Raw genomic sequence first — 5,458 nt, 5'->3', positions numbered from 1 at the left:
TTGCCCTCCACAAGAGACTAAGCAGTTTTGACCTTTAGAAGAAGAGCTCGCTGAAAAACCGGACTTTGACGTTGTAGATATTAATCAGTAAAAAAAAAAAAAAAAAAAATTCTAAGGATGTAAGAGGAGAGAAAAGATGTCATAAATTCATAGAGTTTATCAACAGTACAGCCCATCATCTGCTTAGTAGAGCGTTTTTTTTCTATTGGGCCTTCGTTAGTCACCAGCGACCTCATGACTTTCTAAAAAAAGCTACTTTAACTTACTAAGTTTATGTAAACCTCTTTGGAACGTGCCCCAGTACTTCCATAACTTATGTTCGAGCCTCAGTACCTCCGTAACTTAAGTTCCAAAGAGTTGACGTTCCGTATAGCGCATGTCATAGCTTCTTAGAGTGGTGCACAAAACTTGATATTATATATATATATATATATATATATATATATATATATATATATATATATATATATATATATATATATATATATATATATATATATATATATATATATATTCCATTATTATGAAATAGCCTATAGTACCCACCTGTAGGTGTACGTGAAGACTATGGGAAGCGCTTCTCCTCGTTCTCTTCTTCCTCGTCGTCTTCCTTTTCCTCCTCCCCTTTTCTCCTTGCAGCATCTCCGCCAGTTTTTGTCGCCCCTCCAACTACTTACTCTGTATAAGAGCCTCATTTGCCCCTCTACTCTTTGCATGTTTGAGGGTGTTACAGTAACACAGTTTTACTAGATAGAGTGGAATTAAAAGCTTTTCATCTCATCAACTCCCCTCCTCTGACTAACTGTCTTCAACCTCTTTCTCACCGCCGAAATGTTGCATCTTCTATCTTTTATCGTTGTTTTCATGTTAACTGTTCTACTGAACTTGCTAACCGCGCCCAGCCTCCAAGATGCTGACACAAGGGCGTCGGTCATGTGACGGGGGAAATGTCCACTGGGTGTATTGTGTCGTGCATTACATTTATTTCTCACTGGTAGTGATACCTATATAAAATGCATCCTACCTATGGAGATTATAGTAATTTATTTATTTATCTGAGTCAATCATGAATGCAACGAAGTACTAGTTAGTTTTATGAAATAGAGAAGCACTGCAACCCCTGTTTAAAGGAAAAGACGAGGTCAGCATTTATACATGTTGCACCACATTACGAAAGATTGCATCAGATTTCTATAATGATTAATATACTTATGTACAATGGTCCTACCTATCCTATGGCGGTTACATCGCTCGGTCACCTACCCGTCGCGTCCTCGCGACGTAACTAGAGACATGTACCTAACCATGTTTATGCGGGTTACAAAGGAGTATTCCCAGTGTCTTCCTGCTGTCGATGGAGCCTTGCTTTAAGAACATCATACAATGAAGTAGCCCTTTTAAGACAACAGAACAAAGGTATTAGTAAAATACAGAAGACAAGGACAGGTATGAACACCGTAGAAAAATGCACATAAGGTGTTAGATACTCTGGTAGAGACTCATGTATGCCGGTCTCAAAATCTGAGATGTTAGTAAAAGAGAACTCAGAAACAGAGTTGGTAATAAATTTCATTTTTGTAATGTTTAGATTATTTAGAGTGTCTATTTGAAAAATAGGAGAGGTGATGTTAGAAATAAAAGCCTCATGATACTTTTCAGGAAAAACATGAAAATTTTCCGACTTTAAAGAACACACGTTCAACACTGCAAAGTGACCTGAAACCTCCTGATACGCAGAACCATTAGGACACTTCACTGACACATACAGAGATTCAGTGAAAAAGAAATAGTGATGTCCATGGAAACTCTTATGAAACATTATTTTAGGTACTAACTGTTTGTACGGACAAAGAGAAAGAGCTGCTGAAGCATCCTCCTTAGTCAACACTACTTCACAACTACCCCTTTTTGTGGGTAAGAAGGCAAAAAGAGATGACGGGCAGAAATACAAATTCTGATACTCGGACCGACATCCACCAAGTGTTGAGAATTTATCAGTCGCGTACACTGAAAAATCATCTTTGACAAGTACCAAAGAGCTTTCTGCGTCTAATATCATTACAGTATTATTTACCGTAAAGGAAAGGTTCCAATCTGTACAATTCAAAGATTTCTGTTGATTTGAAAGGAACGTGAATAACTATGGCCTCTGTCGTCAAGACAGATTCCACCAATGGGTAATAATGATGGATCAAATGCACATCAAATAAAGGGGATAAATTAAAGACCCTTCTTCCAATTTCCAAGGTACGTTTAAAGTCCTTTTCAGGGAAAAGAGAAGTGGTAACCCTACCCATGGCTGCATCCACGATATTCATTGTTATTCTGTGGTTAGTGTGCAAAGAGATGAGACAACATTCTCCAAAGCAGACAAAGCCTGTCCAATAACAGAAAATTCATACAAAGAATCTAGTTTTCTTAACATCTCATTTACTGAGTGTCCCAGAAGATTCGTATAAGAAGCTAGTTCACTAATCTGCTTTTCCAGCCTAGCAATATTTCTGCAATTTAGGTTAATAGCTTTGTTGTTAGCTTTGGCCACAGACATTAATTGGTTATATCTATCTTTCAGCTCATCTACATCCTCATTCATTGCTGTTCCAAACAACATTTGAGATAGTTTACCTATTCCATCAATCAATCCTTTTTTAGTGCGGTTAGTGACCGACAGACCCTCATAATTTTCCAAAGCTAAGGTTATCGTGTCATTTACATAGCGCATTCGAGCATGCAAAAGGGACAGAATCTCAGTAGGCTCCCCGGAACCGTCCGTGAATTCCTTTTCTAAAATTCCCAAAACCGCGTTCAGCCGGCATGCAACATGTCGAAGCCTCTCTGGTATTTCCACCAGAGACTCGTGGGGATAGGTAACCCACAAAGCGTCTTCAACCAGATAGACCCTTCCCAGATGACCGGTCAGAGCTCCTGGCTTGAGAAGTGCAGGCTTTAAAGCGACGCTCGCATGCAGCCTCCAAGATGCTGACACAAGGGCGTCGGTCATGTGACGGGGGAAATGTCCACTGGGTGTATTGTGTCGTGCATTACATTAATTTCTCACTGGTAGTGATACCTATATAAAATGCATCCTACCTATGGAGATTATAGTAATTTATTTATTTATCTCAGTCAATCATGAATGCAACGAAGTACTAGTTAGTTTTATGAAATAGAGAAGCACCTGCAACCCCTGTTTAAGAAAAAGGCGAGGTCAGCATTTACACATGTTGTACCACATTACGAAAGACTGCATCAGATTTCTATAATGATCAATATACTTATGTACAATGGTCCTACCTATCCTATGGCGGTTACAGTCTCCAGAAAATCATTTGCCTTTTCATTATTGTCTCCCACGTACAATCTCTTATATAACCTTATGCTACTGTCGAACATTCACGAATGTATGGCTTTCGTATGTAGAATTTTGCCCTTACAGCAGACACCTCGTTAAAACCATGTAACACCCTCGTGGTGCGAGAAACATACCTTGGCGTACTAGGAGGTTGCGTGCGGGGACACGTACCGTGCGCAGGTATGCTGGTAGCGCGATATCTTTGGAACATGTTCCAAATATACCGCGGTGTCCACGTTAAACTATCAATATACATGCAAATAGCCGCACCACGTGGTCCGTATGTCCGAACCAGATCCTTTCGCGACCTGCCACGCCGGAGCCTCCCGAGAGTCTTGCACTGCCTTTTCACGCAGGAAGTACCTGAGGTTTCGCGCCAACCTACGCTATCAAAATATTCCCGCTACTATGCACCCCACGTAGTACCAGGCATATAAAAGCTGTGCGTGGACCATACGTCAACAATTCACGTACTGCCTGCCTGTGTGACAGACCTCCACGCACAACTCCATCGCTCCCAGCAGTACTCAGTGTTTTGTCTGTATGTTTGTCGGCGTGTGTATGCTGTGTTAACATATTTGTTGTTTCTGTGCGTGTCACTATGCGCATGATGTGTTTAGAGGTATGTTGCCTGGGTATCAGTGTTTTCATATGTGCTAATCTGCATATAAAGATTAAAATATGCATTTATGCAACTCGGTTTTCATACACTTTATTTGACTTTTACTAATAATAGCAATATGCAAATGCAATGTAAATAACATAAAGTATTATAATAAATATAAATCTATTGAAAACTATGTAAATGATTGCAATTTATACTGAAAGAAATAACAAACACAGGTATACAATTGAAACAAATACAATGAAAAGAGAAAGTAAAATATAGGGATATCAATACTAGAGATACCTGAACATTGACTGTTGTTTGATAGCCTTTTTGTGACTTCAGATAATAATATCAAAAAGCAAATGCAATTCATATAATCTATGGCATGCATACAAAATGATAGACTTAACATATCTGTAGAGAGTTATAAAAAAGATTGTAATTTATACTGAGAAAATTAACAAATACAGGTACACATATGAACAGAATTCAACGAGAAATGAAAGCAAATCGTTGTACATGTTCTGGGCGTCAAGACCTCTCTGATGGGCGCGAAGGCGTTCATGGTGCGCGGGGGTGCGTTGTTGACTCTCCGAAAATGCTGCTGCAACTGATTCCTTGGGAGGAGTGGTTGTCAAATATGTACATGGCAGGTATTCACCATGTTGTTCGTTATGTTGTGCAGGTACTCCGTGCCACATACCAGTGGATGCGTACCACATAAAAGTGTCGTACGGGCATCGGCAAGTGGTGCTGGTGGAGGGGTGGCCTATTTCCTCGTAAGCACCACGTATGCCCTGCGTGCATCGGCTGCTTCGCACGTATATACGCATACGTACGTGCACGCTACGTGTTTCTGACTGAGCAAGTACCTGGTAGATCGCCCAGTGACACGCTTTTTGGTGGTGGGATAAATTATGGTCACGTATCTTCACGTATGGGCAAAATTCTACATACTGGAGGATACGTGGCTCACTTACGTAAATGTGTGAAAGTAGAATAATACATTTTTTTTTTGCATTTAGCTGTACTTCTACTCCTCCTCCTCCTCCTCACGTCCTTCTCCTCCTCCTGCTTCATGTTCTCACTTACAGTGCATTCTCTCTCTCTCTCTCTCTCTCTCTCTCTCTCTCTCTCTCTCTCTCTCTCTCTTCGCTGTTGCATAGAATAGTTAACAAAAGTCCAGTAAGGTCCTCAAAGTCTGTTGCTGCTTGGAATTATGTATTTCTTTATATTCTGTCACCTCCTCTTCCTCCTCCTCCTCCTCCTCCTCCTCCCACTGCTACAGCTAATATTCTTCCTTTCAGTCTCTCTCTCTCTCTCTCTCTCTCTCTCTCTCTCTCTCTCTCTCTCATAATACAAATCAATAACTTTTCTCCAACCACATTACTTGCTTTCCTCCTCTCTTTGTTTCTACGAGTCATTGTCATTTCTACCTGACGTACACTTCTCAGCAGCAAACACTTTTATCTTTTCTTTCAACTGTCAGAGGAGGG

The sequence above is a fragment of the Portunus trituberculatus genome, chromosome 37 (genome assembly GCF_017591435.1).
Source record: "Portunus trituberculatus isolate SZX2019 chromosome 37, ASM1759143v1, whole genome shotgun sequence".
Taxonomy (NCBI): Eukaryota; Metazoa; Arthropoda; class Malacostraca; order Decapoda; family Portunidae; genus Portunus; species Portunus trituberculatus.
Note: the sequence above shows the minus strand (reverse complement) of the source record.